This window comes from Medicago sativa, chromosome 1, assembly GCF_051527215.1.
Source record: "Medicago sativa cultivar Bolivia chromosome 1, Bolivia_mono, whole genome shotgun sequence".
In the NCBI taxonomy this organism is placed as follows: Eukaryota; Viridiplantae; Streptophyta; class Magnoliopsida; order Fabales; family Fabaceae; genus Medicago; species Medicago sativa.
In genome coordinates, this window is record NC_140749.1 from 4,920,633 (window position 1) to 4,939,265 (window position 18,633).

The following is an 18,633-nucleotide window of genomic DNA, read 5'->3' on the forward strand; positions in this document are numbered from 1 at the left end:
ATCAGTTACAAATATTTTGCTCGTGTTTTCTAATAATTATCATTAACAAATATTTGTCTAGTGTTTTCTTGATATTTATCAATGACAAATATTTGTCACGTGCTTTCTTATGTGTTAGTGATTAATAGTTGTCTCAGAATTATTAGTGACAAATACTTGTTATGTTTGTGTTCAATGAAGTTGACACGGCTCATTTCTTTTAATTGAAAATACATGGAAAGATAGTGTGACACCCTAAATCCCAATTAATAATTATTGCTATTATTTAATTAAAAATAAAGTTTGATTCGCAGCGGAAAGTGTCAAATAAAAACTTCTCTAATGATATAAGAATTCTTCCACAAAATTTAGGATACCACATTGACTCATAACAAACATAATTCATATTTCACTTCATTAAAAATTATAGTAATAATAACATCGAATCTTTTTCTTTTGAAAATATTTCATTTTACATCATAGACAATGGTTTTCTTGCACAAAATTAAATAAGTAACCCTTTTCCCGTGTCACTATCAGAGCGGTGCTTTTCCCCAAAATAATCGACGACACAAGACAAGTCCTCACGAAAGGCATGCACTTGACTCCAAGACTCATAACCTATATAACTACGGTTTCGCAACCGCAGGGCCAAGCCAGCAAACACAAACAACGAAGGGGTGAGTTCCGAGAACATGTAATAGTATAAAAAAAAATGAGAAGAACACGTAAGCAATTAAGTCATCAATCTAAATAGTTGCAGTAAATCAAGCATAAGCACCCACAAATTTATCCATGACTTCAAATACCACATATTCACATAGTTTAAATCAAGCAACACCTTAATAATGTTTCTAATTCTTCTTCTAACCTCCCACATCTAAATTTGCACATTAATTAATTATTCTCTCAAAGGGCTACAACCGTCTCGGTGAGCCCCGAATGAACTTTGGGAAATACGGCTTTCCCGTTCATCCCAATTAATTTACACTCATGATCTCGAACTCTTCTCTCTCACCCCATACCTCGATTGAAGATTCTCCGAACAAACCCGAACATCTTATTTGACATGTTTCTTCTTCATCAGCTGTTGTATCTAACAATCCGTAAAAGAAATACTATAAATACAAACAGCCAAATACAAGTGAACTATGTACCATTAGTTCAAAAATTTAACTAATTAAAATACTAAATATATTTCTATTGTGTAAGTGGAAACAAAATGATTATGATTTATTTTTAGGTTAAAGGAATCAGATTTAAAATCATATATGTTTTCTAAACCTTTTCCGGTTTAATACCTGTTATAAACCTATCGAATATAAATAAATTATATTTACAAAATAGGATGCATGCCATCAAGATGATAAAATCTTTTTTTATATAATAATGACAACCTGAAAGGTAGAACCTAGATTAACCGTGTAAACTAAAATATAGTCAATCATTACTTCTCTATCTTGATACTAGAAATCTCAATAGTAAAAGTACTTGTTTCCCTTAAAATTGGTATATGATAAAACACTATTAACCCTAAAAAAAACTAAAATTACCAGGCCGATACCTACTACGATTGATGCGGTGAGGGTTCACAGAAACTCAAGATAACAACTTCTATGATGTATATGTATAATAACTATCAAGGCTAATTTGTGAATAACAAAAATAATGAAACAAGAAACAATAGAGAATTATTAGAGTACTTACGATGGCAGTTATCCTCTCAAATAGTACAATGCTACTTTGTTGTTTTCTTTGAGCCCTTAGATGCATTTGGCTACTAGGTATGTGGATTTATTTTCTTTGTATATGCGTGTGGCGGCCATTAACTCTAATGGTTCTCATATATGAATGAATTTCTATTAGGTTACAAGACGAAACACTATTTATATTTGGTGTTGGGCTAATTAGGTTATGGGTTATACAGTGGTTGAAAGCTTTTTCGTACCTCCACATTTACATTCTATTTTCTTATTATTATTTTTCTTCATTATAAGCTTATCTAATTATTTAAATATATCACTCAGGCAAACTCAAAGGAAAATATGTAGATATTAGTATTTAAAAATACAATCATTACCAAAATATATTAATATAAAATTGGGGTGTTACAGATAGAGATGACATGCTTAATTGGATATGTCGACAAGCAATAGTGTGAGTGATTTGGGTACATGTAGGAAGAAAATACATGATATGTTGGTAATCCAGTTAACTGAGATACAAGCATCATTTGAGAGGAGTTGTATTGTCTTGCAACATAGATCCAAAGACAACATTTTGTACTTTGGGTTGGGAGGTTATGTGTCTAGAGCTGCCCTGAGCTATATTTTTGATGAAGGAAAACATTTCAAGGAAATTGGCATGGACAAGAAAAATTATGGTTAATTGTAGATTATTCCGTAAGATTTTAATTTATATGCACATAAAATGTAAAATAATTTTAGATATACATTTAAATATACCTTATTATTTATATAATCTTTTTTTAGGAAATAATATACGTTTAACTATGCTTTATTATTTTTGAGGAAATAATATAGTGTAAAATCATTTTTGATATACACTTAACTATAATTTTTTTTAAAAATAACTATAATTTTTTTATTTATATATTTTTGTAGGTATCTTATGAAATAATATATGTATAAATAGTGAGATTTGATTGAAACGTCTATGCAAAAACATTTTCAATTATTAGTGATTACAAATTAAATATTTTGAAAATATTTTTCAAATGAATGCTTTTTTTTTTCTTTCCCTTCGATGCTATTTATTTGATTGAAAATATTCTAAAAACTCAGCCTTTTTATTTCATGTTCTTCTTCCTCCATTTCCTTCATGTAAAATATGAGTATGTTTCATGTAATGCCTAAGTATGTTGGTTCTAAGTCATTGAAGGTTGGTTGTTGTTCTACATATTCATGCAATATACATGAGCATGCTTCATCTTTATGTAACACATAAAGATGTAGTCATCAACTAAGTATTGGTTATCTACATATTCATGTAATACATGAGCATTTTCATGTGACACATGAAGATGTAGTCATTAGTTATTGATTTATTTATTTATTTTCATTTACATCTTCATGTAACACATGAGCATATTTCATATAACATGTGAAGATTTAACCATTGATTATTGGTTGTTGTTTATACACCAAATTACATTTGATTTATCTTCCTCTTTGATTTCTTCTTTTCATCATTGTCGTCTTTTTCTGTCTTCACATATTTGAATATGAACTTTGCTCTTCGTTTATTTTAAATACAAACACCTCTGCTTCACCATCAATGTGGCCCTTGTTAAAAAATATATTGTCATCTTGTCACTTATCAATTAGTTTCAATTTCACAATAGCTCCATTTAACCATTCATATCCTTAACTCCTCCCTTAACAAATTTTTTGACGACCTTCATGTCACATGTTAATTCGAAACGAAACTTAGCATCTAGGGCTTGTTTGATTGAGTTTAATTTTTAGTTTTTGAAATGTATTTTCAAAATCAATTTTAAGAAATTATTTTTAATATGTAAATAGTAAATTAAAAACATGTTTATGTTTGATAATTCTATGTTTAAATATTGTTTTGGGATTGAGAAAATGAAAACAACATGTATGAAAAATTTGTTTTTAAACTATATTTTAAAATAAAAATAAATATTTTTTTAATTAACTAATGATGTAATCTTGTCATTGAAGGAGATTATGCATTTCATAAAAAGTATGTTAAATTTAAAATTAAGCTTTTTTTTATCAAGACTAATATAATATTAAAAGAGATTAATAATTATGGATTAAAAGTGTCATTTTTTACACAAACATCAATTAGAGTAGTTCACGGGTATGAGACTAACAATTCGATGACTCAACTAAATCCAAAGAGTTCAATTCAGATTTTTTTTTTCATTGTTTGCGTCAAATCTGATCAAACCCAAATGATGTAGATCAATAATAATTAAATTTATGATTTAAAACTCATGAAACTATCTATATAGTAACTAAATAACTATTTTTTATTTAGAGTTCTGACTGTTTTACCATAAAAAAATAAATTTAGTTTAAGGGTTGACGTTTCAAATAATGAACTTTATTTGTAAAAAAAAATAAAAATTAATCTAATTTGTTTCAATTTCACAATAACTCCAAAATCTGGAAGCTTAAAACTATTCCTAGGTACCAAGTTTTGCTCTGGCGCATTATCCATACAATTAGATTAGCGGTGAAAAAAACCAGAAAATTGTTGGATACAAGGGAATAGTGATGAAAACCGTCAACAACCCAACACCTGGGTCTAGGCGCGGTGGTTCGGGGTTCTACTCTTGCATTTTGTTGAAAGGCAGAGAAATATTATGGCTCTCTTTCAAGAGTCAAAAGAATGTTTAGATCGAAGAATTCCTCTTATTAATTTGTATGATGAAATAATTTTCAATTAATAAATCTTTTGGTTTTAAAAAAAATCACAATAATTGCATTCTCTCCTATTTCTTTTCATAGTTTGCGTCATATCCGACCAAACCCGACATGATTCAGACCGCTAAAGTTAAACTCTATATGTATTGTAATTGTAACTAATTAAGTCTTTTTCCTTCTTCTATTTATATTGTTTTAGTTTAGTAGTTTTTAGTGTTATTTATAAGTAATTAAACGAAGACAAAGGATTGTTACACTATATATATCCAGAATTCTAATAAAATGTTGATATATAGTAGGCATGTAGAGGATTGACACGGTTTCTGTCACGACCCAAGGACATTAATCGTGATTGGCGCACGAACTAATACCTCATAGTTCGGCAAGCCTAATGACCAAAGAATTAATAAACAATTTTCAAGTTAACTTTCGATTCAAAATCATGTTCACTAAAAATTCGACAGAGTAACCCCTATATTTTCAACATTACCAAGATGTAAATCTTGTTCATAAACTATCATCATCAACCAGAATTTCAAAGTGACATTTCAACATATTTGTACAACTCAAAATGAGACATTTCTAAACTCCAAATAGCTGCAGATACTTGGACTCAACATATACATAAACAATAGAGACATTCATCAAGGAAGCCTACCAAAAAGAGTGACACCACTGAACTTCGAATCCACTAGCAACTTCCCACTTAACTGCTTGGTAATCTGAAAAAAATAGAAAATAGAAGAGTAAGTCACAAGGACTTAGTGAGAGACAACAACCACCACCAACTAGAAGGGAAACACACAAGGGCACGATTATTTTATTTTCTCATATCAAATTGTAATTTACAAAGTTACTAACCGTATAAAAATGTAATAACTTTTAATCAAGTGTACCGTGAAAATTTGAAAATCTTTGTGAGTTTATCAAACCAAATAAGACTATATCAAAATTCCAATGTCGTAGAGAAGTGAACCCAAATCCACAACTTTAAAGAAAATGTATAAATCGCGTATAATGAAAAAGGAATCGAAATAATCAACTCCAAATAGAATATAAAATCAAATTCCATTTAATAATACCAAAATAATAAAATTTAAAGAAAGTATAAAAATCCAACTTTCGTGAAAATAATCAAATGGGTGAATCGAGAACTAGCTCCATCTCGTTGATAGCCCTCTCCTCCTAATGGTGGCCTTTCCATAGGGGCGGCTCCATCTAACGGATAGCTCTTTTCTCTCGACTCAAAACAAAAATGTTTTTAAAGTATAGTAAACTCAATTTAGTGAAAATAATCAAAATGGGTGAATCAAGAACTAGCTCCATCTCGTTGATAGCCCTCTCCTCCTAATGGTGGCCTTTCCATTGGGGCGGCTCCATCTAACGGATAGCTCTTTTCTCTCGACTCAAAACAAAAATGTAAAACATTTTCAATTAGGTAGTTTACCTCTCGTTGATAGCCCTCTCCTCCTAATGGCGGCCTATCCATAGGGGCGGCTCCATCTAACGGAGTAACCCTACCTAATTGAAATCACATACTAGGTGCACCTAGGTCGTCGTCATTATAACCGTAATTTTCAAAACACCATTCTTAAAACACAATGCTAAAACCGTATTTCACAACATAGCGAAACTTATTTCAAAATATGTATCATAAAAACTCAATCGAAAATCTACTACTTATAAACATAAGTAAATCCAAATTCAAATCCAATTCAAAATCCAAACCGCGTACAAATTAATATCAAACCTTTCAAAAGCACATATTTCAAACCACGTTTCACAACATATCAACACAACTACGAAAATACATACAATCAAATTCTCCGTTTCAATTTCTCTACTTTATAATTCACAAGTAAAATCCAAATGGAGCGCATATCAATACCGAAAATTCCCAAGAACACATATCTCAAAACGTATTTCCCCATATCTCAAAGCTCATGTCATAGTATATGCAACCAAACCTTAATTTCAAATCATTTGCTCAATAAATCATAGATAAATCCAAATAGAGTATAGTTAAATTTGATGACTTTGAAATTATATAACAATGACGAGAAAAATGTTCAAAGGGTGTGTTCCCGAATTTGATAAATACTTTAACATATAAAATCAACAAAATATCAATAATAACAATAATTAAAATAAGTGATAATGATCGTTATCAACTCAGAGTTATGACGAGTCAACTCCGTTCTTAGCAACATAGTTTTCAGACTCGGCTCGGACCGGCCGGTCGGACCGGTCGGACCGTGAACCGGTGGGTAAGCCGGTTCGAGCCAACATTTGGATCGGCCATGCAGTTAACTCGGTCAAACCCGGTCAAAACCGGTCAAAACCGGTAAAAACCGGTGACTCGGCCGAGTCATGGGTCAGACCGGTTTTTTGCTTTTTTTTTTTGCTTAACTGAAAGTCTGAAACGACGTCGTTTTGCTCAATCAATCTTGACTCCTTGGAATTAAATGTTATTGATGATAATACTTGTGTTGGAATTATACTTTCTTTGGATCTTTTTGGATTTTTACAACTGGGGCAATCTCTTATTTGAATTTATGTTGGAATTGGAATCATACTTTTTTGGGATCTATTTGGATTTTTACTACCAAGATGTATTTTGAGTTATGACTATGTTTTGAATTTGAGCAATTAGCCTATGAAATTATTATTGTTGGATATTTTTTATCTTATTTTACAGGGGTCATTATTTTAGTTTTTAAAGTGACCGAGTCACCGATTCAATCCGAGTTAATCCGGTTAAATAACTATATAAATTTAATCTAAGGACCGAGTTATCTAACCGAGTCATCCGAGTGGTTCCGATTCAGTCATGCGGTTCGACCAACGACGCAGTGGTTCGACCATTGACCCAGTGACCCAGTACCCTCGCCGAGTCGATGACCGAGCCGAGTCTGAAAACTATGCTTAGCAATGCCTTCCGAAATGATCACTGGAGCAATTTTCACCACATCTGACCATCATACAATGCATTCAACTCTTATTAATACCTATTTACGATCACACTACCCATATATAAAAGAATTTGGCAAAACCCCCAATTTGCTACACTTAGGGTTGAAAGGGATTCATGAAAATCAATATTTTTTTTTTACTTTCTATACTAGTGTCACTACTCATCTAAGCTAGATATCAACTCTAAATTTTTCATGAATCATAAATTTGTTACCTCAAGAACACCAAAGAGAACACTTTCCATGAGTGGTACTTTTACTTCTCACTCAAATATTTTTCTAAAACTTGAAGTCACAATCGATGAAGAAAATTAGAGGAATGGCTAAAAGAAAGATGAGAGTGATAATATGATGAAGAAATAAGGAATGGAGCAAAGGTGGGTTTGAGGGAAAATGGAGTAGTAGTTAGTTTACGGGAGAGACAGAGAAAGAATGTTGGGTGGGTCTTGGTATTTTCTAGAATGAGGGGAGTGATAGGTGGAGTTTAGCATGGGAAAGGAAACTTGTTTCCCATGATGGGAAAGGCTAAACATGACCATAGATATAATAGTATTTTATTTCAATGGTTGAGATTGTTTACCTGATAATTGCAATGACTTTTTGATGAAAAAAACATTAAAAAAAATATGACCCCACCAATTCATTAAATAACATTTTATCCTTTTAGGTTTAATTCATTTATTATTATTTATTAAATTGTTTTTTTAATTCACTTTTGTCTTTCTTCTTCTCAGGTCTCAACCATGCTCCATAACCATAACTCGTTTTTTCCTTTGAACACGCCACTACGTAAACTCCTTTCGTCATCCTTTATAAATTCCATTTATTTATTTAAACCATCATCAATTTTAGTTTTTCAAGTACCACTTTTCTAGCGAGATTCCGGTTACTGGAATTCTGTTAACTTCAACTGCTGAGATTAACGAACAAGATGACGATTTTAATGGCCTTTCACTCACCGAATAAAAGATGAAATATTTCATTCACAAACTTTTTCATGGTGCATCAGATCTGAAAGGAAAAGGAAGGGAGCTTCAACGTTAAAAATAATATATATATTTAGACATGCATTTGAAGAATAAACACAGATCAAGAATTTCCATCATCAATTTAATTTTTATTTTTAAGAAATCTGTCATTTGAAGTAACATTCCACTGTGTATTGGAAAATAGATTGAAATATTGATGATTAGATTCTCTCACACGAAGTTCATATTTTCAGAAGATGTACAGTGGTGGAGTTGTATTTCAATTAATTTGTTAGATAAAATAAGTTGTGTTGTAATAATAAAGGGGGGAGGTCAATTAGTAAAAGGGACGGAAAATATTAAAATATGAAAATTTCTTTTTTTTTTGTTTGGTCTCAACAAGTAGCAACTGCCACCTGTCCTTTAAAACCAGCTTTTTCCCATGGTGGGAAACAAAATTCCTTTCCCAGGTTAAACCTCACCGGAGTGATATGGTAAGGTGTCACGTGACTTTTTTTTTTAGTGTGTTTGTGGAATATATATTTTTTATAAGCAAAATAAATAAATAATAACCGTGTGTTACAGTTTCGTCTGGATGGTATGGTGGGAGGCTTTAGGTACTCTTTGTTTGAGCATGTTCCCAATGTTATGCATCTTGGAGATGCCTTGAACCTCATATCAACACACTACATGCCCCCGAGAAATTTGTGAGGGGTAGAGACACGGGTATCCTTAGAAAACACGATTTGAGAGATTTGGGTATGCCGGAGATTAACCCTGACAAACATACTTTAACCTCTGGGAAATTTGAGGCGAGAAACCTCTCTCCATTTCAAATTAGTTTGAAGCTGAGTGATGTAACACAACACATGAGCTGTCAGCATTTTGCAAGGGCCTAAATAAGGGATTGCCCTTGGGAAAGGGAGAGAATCTTGCATCGTACGACAATGCTAAAATCCGCAAATAGGTAGGTGATGTTACTTCCATATCAAATATAGTTCCTTTATAACTACTTTAATTGGAACTTATTGTAACTAAGTAAAACGATTTTAGAAAGATTCGTGGAGTTATAATTGAACTATTTCAAATCGAATCATGTCAAACATGGTTTGATATAAATATTTATTATACTTCTTGCATATTTTCCATCACGACCTATTCGTATGGTGGTCCTTAAATTTTTCAAATTTGTTCCTTTTACTTCATTCTCAAACTTTTGAACAAACTCAAAGATTTCCACCTCGTGTCAAATACACATATTCACATCTACTAAGCATGTCAGTAATGTAGATGAAGTAATAGAAATAAAATATATCTAGCAAATAAGTTTAGTGACCAATATACAAGTCATATGTTTATTAGTTCAAATATCGTATGCTAAATCACTTTGATTGGTGATTGATACATTAAATTATTTCCCAAAAAGCGAGAATCACATCCTTCAAATGATATAAAATTAAATAAGTCCAATAATATGTAATTGGTATACATTAGGTTCAAATCTCATTTGATCATTTGCACATATATTATAGATGAGCTTATCAAGATCATGAAACTCAAATGCATTACTTATTTGTACCATATATACAGACTAGCGAACTAGTCTAATATCTCACATTTATTGGGTTCGACATAGTCATGCTTATTTACAGTCATACTCTATCAGGAGGCTCATAGATATTACTTCTCTTATATGGGAGGGACAAATTTCATCTAGATCACTCATATTCCTCAACATGATTTGTCGAGTACACGTCCACCGACTTTATAGTCATCATTTTACGAACAACATTCGCACGACAACAAAGTATTCAACTCCTACATCTAGGATACATGGTGGTATTAGGTCTAAAGGTGATATATGTAACACCCCATTTTTCCCAACATAAAAATTTCTTAAATATAAGTCAGAGTTTAACAACTTTAAACAGAATGCTTCACTTCTTAAAAATTCATAAACTGAATAAATAACAATTTATTCTTCAAAATCATTTAACATAAGTAATTCAAAAACCTTGCAGTGGAATTAGTTCAACAATAAAAAAGTCTTGGCACGCAGGCCTCATCATAAAAGTCTCATAAATCTTAGTTCAATAATAATTCTTAAACTTCAAAAGCAATACGTAAAGGAACATAAAATAGTATCAAAATCCCCATCCCGTTACGTATCAGAGCACCTAAGACACACTTGTGAGGAGTCCATTCACGACCACAACTAATCCTGGTTACCTGCAAGTTACCCATACGAAGAGCAACATTTCCAAGCAAAGGGGTGAGATTTCTCAAACAATAATATTAAGCAGGTAACTCATGAACTACATTTAACAACATATATAATTCATTAATTATATCTAACAACTTAACTTTCTTAACTAGTATCATTAATCTTCTTATATTAGTCATAAAACTATCATAATACTATTCATAAACATTTTCATATACCATCAAATTACTAATCTTAAACACCATAATCATTCATAAAACACTTCATTAATAGCTCATCAACTTGACATCTTAACATCTTAAATCATCTTAGACATCTTCAATATGCATGTGGTACCACCAGGGCATTAAGCCCCCTTCTCTAAGGTCATAAAGGACCTGTCGGGCATTAAGCCCCCATCTCTAAGGTCATAAAGGACCTGTCGGACATTAAGCCCCCATCTCTGACTATGCAACGACACAACTCTAATGCAACGACATAACTTTAATGCAACGACATAACTTCCGTACAACTTAGACAACTTCATGAACATCTCTTATAATTCTTTGACTTAGGCCGACATTTACATATCAACAGCAACATATGCAGCACTTATAAAGTCACATCATATCAGCATCATAACTTAACAGTATCAAATGATAACAATAGCATCTCAAACATCGCATCAACATAAACATCATAAATAACACATATAGTGCATATATAACAATATCACATCATTAATAATCTTAGTCATCTTAACTTAGGCTTTCTGAACAACTTCTAATAATCTAGACATCCTTCTTTTCTTACTCCAAGTTCATCTTAAAACCACACGATCTTTAAATAGTAACACATCTTTATATAACACATTTTTAAATCACATCTTTATATAATACATCGTCAAATAATACATTTAGTTACCTTTCCTAAAAAAAAATACATTTAGTTACGTATTATTAAATAACACAACTTTTACACATCATAGATAATAATTCATCATTTTCAATTTATCTTGTATACACTTATAATAATAAAGTAGCTCTATTATAATTACTATAGGCATATAGTAGTTCACATTATAAACTACGGACTTTGGTCTTAAGTGATTTTATACTAGCATAAATATAGAGACTGGAAATTTGGAGTAAGCACTTCTTCCGTTTTCCTTTTAACCACGGAGCAACCAATTTCATTGGAAAATTGCTGTTCACACATTCCATATGGCTGGGACACACATGTAAAATACCCTTTTACCCCCTCGGCAGTTAACTGCCGAGGAATTTGAAATCCGGCTGCAGTTAACTGCCGAGGAATTCCTCGGTAGTTAACCGCCGAGGAAAGCTGTTTCATCAGATGAAACAGTCACCTGCTCCCCCTACACACTATTTTCTCATCACCTTCCATACAACTCCAATCCAACCCAAAATCCTAAATTATTTTTCATCAAATCTTGCTCCAAAATGATTCAAGCATCAAGCATAGGATGATTCAACACACTTTTGACGTAAAAAAACAGGTATTGTGCATTTTATTCGGTTTATTTTTTGGATTTGTAACACTGTCATGGTAGTTTTACAACGTCAGTTACGTAAAACTGTCATGGGGAATCTCGGTAGTTTACTGCCGAGGAAAACCTCGGTACCTTACTGCCGAGGAAAACCTCGGTAGTTAACTACCGAGGAACACTTAGGAAAAAATTTTGGAACGAAAAAATGGCAGCTATTGCCATTTTTTCCAAAAAAATTTTTCTTTGTTTTTTTTTTGTTTTTTTTTGTTTTAGTTCATTATGGCATTGATGTTTATGCATTAGTAAGTTGTTAATTTATATTTTTGTGTTGTTTAATTATAGTAATGACCGAGAACGCGGAAGATGTTTTGGGAGAGACAAAACGTAATTTTGTCCAAATTTCCGGAGATGTCAAACCGCCTAAGGTTGAAGTCAAACCAAACATTGATGGAGCTTCCGTCCATGTTGAAGCTTCTAAATATGTTAGTCCCGGTGTCGTCCCACTTCAAGCCCACGAAGTGGACACGGCTAGGTTTTTTTCTGACGACATTAAGTTTCAAGATAGAGAAGAATTGCTTGGGTGGGTACGGTGTCAAGCAAATAAGGCGGGATTTACAATTGTTACACAAAGATCAAGCTTGATCCATCCAATATTGCGCCTAGTGTGTGAAAGGAGTGGAGCTCACAAAGTGCCTAAAAAAACCAAAGCATGCGACAACGGGCTCAAGAAAATGCGGGTGCTTGTTCATGATTAGTGGATATCAAAGTACGCAAACAAAGGAATGGGGATTGAACATTCTTAATGGAGTTCACAACCATGCGATGGAGCCGGCTTTAGAAGGACACATTCTTGCCGGTAGATTAAAGGAGGATGACAAGAAGATTGTACATGACTTGACCAAGAGCAAGATGCTTCCAAGAAATATTTTGATACACTTGAAGAACAAAAGACCACATTGCATGACAAATGTGAAGCAAGTGTACAATGAACGTCAAAAAATATGGAAGGCAAATAGAGGTGACAAGAAGCCGTTGCAATATCTAATCTCGAAGTTGGAGGAGCACAACTATACTTATTACTCAAGAACACATGGTGAAAGTAATACAATCGAAGATATCTTTTGGGCTCATCCAACATCCGTTAAGTTGTTTAACAATTTTCCAACGGTTTTGGTTATGGACTCCACCTACAAAACCAACTTGTATAAGATGCCAATGTTTGAGGTAGTTGGGGTAACTTCGACCGATTTGACATATTCGGTTGGGTTTGGATTCTTGATGCGTGAGAAAGAGGAAAACTTTGTTTGGGTTTTAAAAATGTTGCGTAAACTTCTTACTTCAAAGATGAATATGCCTAAGGTGATTGTTACCGACAGAGATGGGTCTTTGATGAAAGCGGTTGGAATTGTTTTCCCGGAAAGTTATGGTATGAATTATTACTTTCATGTGCAAGCAAATGTTAAACAAAGGTGCGTCTTAGATTGTAAATATCCTATGGGAAAAAAGGATGGGAAAGAGGTGAGTAATCGCGATGTTGTCAAGAAGATCATGAGGGCATGGAAAGATATGGTTGAATCGTCCACTCAAGAGTTATATGCAAATGCATTAGTGGAGTTCCAAGATGCTTGTAGTGATTTCCCACCTTTCCTAGCCTATGCCATGACCACCTTGAATGAAGTGAAGGAGAAAATAGTGAGGGTATGGACAGACCGTGTGTTGCATCTTGGTTGTAGATCCACCAATAGGGTAGAATCGGCTCATGCTTTGGTGAAGAAATATTTAGACAATAGTGTGGGTGATTTGGGTACTTGTTAGGAGAAAATACATAACATGTTGTTGCTTCAACACACTGCGATACAAACAGCCTTTGGTCAGAGCGTTACCGTGTTGGAACATAGATTCAAAGATGTCACTTTGTACTCCGGCTTAGGTGGTCATGTGTCTAGATATGCTTTGGACAACATTGCTATGGAAGAGTCACGTTGTAGGGAAACGTTGTGCATGAACAAGGAAATTTGTGGTTGTGTTCAAAGGACATCTTACGGCTTACCATGTGCATGCGAAATTGCAACTAAACTCCGTGAAGAAAAGCCAATTTTATTGGATGAGATACACCACCATTGGCAAAGGTTACGCATGGGAGAAGAAAGTAATGAACTTGGTTTTTCGGTGGATGATGAGTTGAAGGGTATTGTAGAACGTCTCAAGAAACTCCCTTTCCAAATGAAGCTTGAAGTCAAGGAGGCTTTGCGGCAATTGGCATTTCCTGAAACCACCATGATGTCTCCACCACCACAAAAAGCAACAACCAAGGGAGTCAAGAAAAAAGTGGACATTGCGAGGTCTAAAGGAAGAATTACATCCACTAGCCGGATCCCTTCTTCTTGGGAGGTTGTTGATTCCCAAAATCCGGATAATCAACCGTCACCATCACCAACAACATCATCATATAAAAGGAAAAAAGGTGCTCGTCTTGGTAAAGCACCAATTTCCCCACTTCCACCACCTTCTCGGTATCCAAAGCCTAAGGCTATCCCGGTTATGAGGCCTATTGATTATATGCCACGCTTCATGCTTCCATTTATTGAAAAAGTGGTGGATGTTATTGGCGATGGACATTGTGGATCCGGGCTATAGCCGAGTTCATGGGCTTAACCGAACAAAATCATCTCATGATTCGTACACATCTTATTCAAGAATTAAAATATCATAGAGATGATTATGTTGAAGTATTTGCGGGTGAGGATCGTTATAACTACATTTTAAATGGCTTACATCCTCCCGCAAATACAAAAAGTTGTGCACATCTTGTTGATAAGTGGTTGACTTTTCCGGACATGGGGCACATTGTTGCCAATTATTACAAAAGGTGTGTGGTTGTGTTGACAAATCTTGAACTTGGTAACTCGGAATCTTTTTTTCCACTAAGAGGGCCACCACCGCCGGGTAAGCAAAAAACTCCCATCATGTGCCTTGGGGTAATTCCTAATCACTTTGTGCTTATTTACTTGAGGAATGGTTGTCCACTACCTCCATCATCTACGGAGTGGCACAATCACAAGAAACAAGATGCAGTGACTTGGGAAGATGAGTATTTGGATCAACATGAGTTGTTCCGAAAGCTCATGGCTATTGAAAGTGGAAACAAACCGCCAAAACCACAAAAGGAATCAAACAAAGCGGCGCCTATTTTGTTGGACACTCCCGAAAAACCAAAGCAACAATTTGAAGTTATTGCGGAAGATGAGGAAGATTTTATGTCACTTGATCTTCTCCAATCACTTGGCAATTAACTAGGGATTTTTTTGTCGGTGTTAGTCCTTTTTTTTGGTAGAAATTACACCGACGTATATTTTGGGGTCAAAATTGTAATGCCAATTTTTTGTGGCCAATATATAAGTAACATTATGTAAATGATATTGATATATATATATATATATATATGATAATATGACTTTTATTGACTTGAAACTAGTGCAATACTTATTTATAGCTTATTAATGTTTACGCATTTGATTTATTTCTTATTACATTCCATTTAATTTTGTTCTAATCTATGATTATTTTGTTAAAGCTTTTGTCAAGTGAAACATGTCAGAGGTTGCAAGAATTGAAGGTCGTGTTAGGTATTGCGCGTTTAAAAAGACGGTTAAGGTTATGATAACACTGACGGACTCTATTGATGATTTGAAGACACAACTTAACACTTATTTTGAGCATCTTGGTGAAAATCAATATACACGTCACTTGTCTGCTTTAATGCCAATGATAGACCTAGGAGAAGATAGAGATGAATTCGCATGGAAAACGGCAAGCTATATGCCTTGGCTTATTAAAGACGATAGCGACGTCGGATTTATGTTTAGGAATATGGTGGAAAATAATGTATTATATATATATATGTTCGTTCCATATGCAATTGTAATGAATGTAAGTAGGGATTTAATTTAGGCTTAAATGCACTTTTGGCCCCCTATGTTTCAAATAGTTGCGATTTTGGCCCCCTAAGAAAAAAAATGGATATTTTGACCCCCTAACTTTTGACACTCTTTTGATTTGCTGATTTTGACCAGTCAACGCCCATGTGTCAGGTCACTTAACTGAGGTGGCAGACATGTGTGTAATTATTATTTAAAAAATAAAAGAAAATTATTATGGCAATTAAAAAATAAATAAAAAAAGAAGGATTACATAGAGAAAGCACGTGACCCTCTTCTCTTCTTCTCCACTTAAAATAGCAGAAGACATAACAAAGCAAACATACTACCCCAAACAAACCAAAACACCAGGAACCCAAACAAAGCACCTACTACCCCAAAATAGCAGAAAACATAACAGCCACTTCTCACAACCAAAAACAGCAAGAACCGAACCTCCAACCTGGCACAAAACTCTCCTGTAAACCCCAACTCAAAAGCAGAAGCCGCCAAGGGAAAAACCTGCAAAGAAAAAACCGAAGCTTGCCTAGCAGCCTTATATATACGTCACAATGTAACCACCTTTTGTAACTTCCTAAAATAAACTGAATGTGTAACTTCCTAACACAAACTGCATATATTTATCTACTGTAACTAACAGGAATATTGACTTGTGGATGTTTCATAGTCTTGAGTAATGCTTCCAATGAGTGAAAGTTAACTATAATCCACAAAGCTTCCAATGACTTGTTTTCTCTATACTGCATATATTCATCCGTTGGAGAAGAAGAGAAGAGGGTCACGTGCTTTCTCTATATATTCCTTCTTTTTTTATTTTTTTTAATTGCCAGAATAATTTCCTTTTATTTTTTAAATAATAATTACACACATGTCTGCCACCTTAGCTAAGTGACCTGACACATGGGCGTTGACTGGTCAAAATCAGCAAATCAAAAGAGGGCCAAAACATAGGGGGTCAAAATATCCATTTTTTTTCTTAGGGGGCCAAAATCGCAACTATTTGAAACATAGGGGACCAAAAGTGCATTTAAGCCTTTAATTTAATGATGTGTAATGATGTGTAATGACTTGTAATGTGTTGTTTGATTATGGACACTATGTTCCGTTTTGATGAATTTCAAACTTTTGTGTGGTTTGAACCAAATGTCGGTTTGATTTAATTATGGACATATGTAAAAGATATTGTATTTTTCTTGTTTATGACCGAGTTTCATTGTTGTATAATTTGAATTGCATATGGAAATGCTCTGGTAAAATTACAGGTAAAAACTGGCCGAAAAATGGCTTGGAAATGCTTAGCATTAATGCAGAACCTGCTGTCTGCATAAATGCTTTCCTCGGCAGTTAACTACCGAGGAATTCCTCGGCAGTTAACTGCAGCCGGATTTCAAATTCTTCGGCAGTTAACTGCCGAGGGGACAAAAGCGTATTTTACATGTGTGTCCCAGCCTTCTCTAATGTGTGAACAGCAATTTTCATTTCATTGGCCCCAATAAGCAAACTAGTAAAACAAGTGGCCTTAACTACATACCTATAACTTATAATATTTTAATCTAATTTGCACAGGTTTTAATTCTCAGCTGATATTTGTTTTTTGTGTCACGCTATAGATTAATGCAAGTTAAACTAGTATTGAGTAAAATAATTGATCACTTCACTAAAAATTTCAAAACATGAGTGCAGCTAGGGGTGAGCAGCGGTCGGGTTCGGCCGGTTTCGGTTCGAAAATGCTGAGCCGGCACGAAACCGCGACCACTAAATCTAGACCCTTCTCCGACCGTTCATGTCTTCGGTTTTGTTGGATGACGGTTTGAACGGTTGGCGGTTTGTCTCGGGTGGGTTATCTCGGGTCCTTCACTGCCATATATGGAAATCTCCATGCAACAATCAAAGTTCATTGAAACTTAAAAATGCTTAACAAAAGAGGAAAAGAACCAAGGAGAGTAGAAATTTTCTTTAACATTTGTTTCTCGCCTGAGCAATAGGAAATGTGAGCAAAGTTTGAAGCAAAACTAGTAGAAAAGAAGAAGATTTGATATTTCATGAATCAAAATTGTTAACAATAATTAGTTGTGTTGTTTGATTCTTGAGATGGCTGCTGAACTTCAATTTTGATTTTGATAGTTTTCGGTATGGTTTGTTGAACAATAGCACCAAATAAAGCTTTAAAAAGAGAAGATGGTCTTCTTTTGTTATTTTGAGGAGAAGAGATAAGATGACAGAGGAGAGAGAGTCAATCAGACACTACTATGTACAATATTTATTATTATAGGGAAGTGGGAACATGGTGTGTCAGGAAAAAGCTTTTAAATTGCTAGCATTTATTATTTATTAAGTAATGAAGTGATGCACACTAGGCCACCACAGACTGCAAATTTTTATGGGGAGTTGAACGCCAGCTATAACACATACAGGTTGAAGGCTATTACTCGGTCGGTTGTAGGTATCGATGGATTGTAAATTCGGAAACCGCAACCGACCATTGAAAACTGTATGTACTCGATTTCCTTCATTTCTCAAACCCGACATCCGACCCGAAGTAAATGCCGGTTTAGACGGGTTCCAGGCGGGTACGGTTCTGCTGCTCAGTCCTAAGTGCAGCTGAACATTATAAAGTCGAAGCTAAAAATTGAGATGAACCGAAA

At 34.0% G+C, this 18,633-nt stretch overlaps 2 long non-coding RNA genes across 2 annotated transcripts; both read right to left on the reverse strand.

Moving 5' to 3' along the window:
- Positions 1–360: 360 nt before the first annotated feature.
- Positions 361–1,997, reverse strand: LOC146951944 (uncharacterized). The gene is made up of 3 exons (XR_015032852.1): positions 1,687–1,997; positions 1,005–1,075; positions 361–608 (listed from the first exon to the last, which is right to left on the reverse strand). It is a non-coding gene; the product is annotated as an uncharacterized LOC146951944 (long non-coding RNA).
- A 2,856-nt stretch (positions 1,998–4,853) lies between these two features.
- LOC146951945 (uncharacterized) lies at positions 4,854–8,259 on the reverse strand. Its single transcript, XR_015032854.1, has 2 exons — positions 7,585–8,259; positions 4,854–5,119 (listed from the first exon to the last, which is right to left on the reverse strand). It is a non-coding gene; the product is annotated as an uncharacterized LOC146951945 (long non-coding RNA).
- Between the last annotated feature and the right edge of the window lie 10,374 nt (positions 8,260–18,633).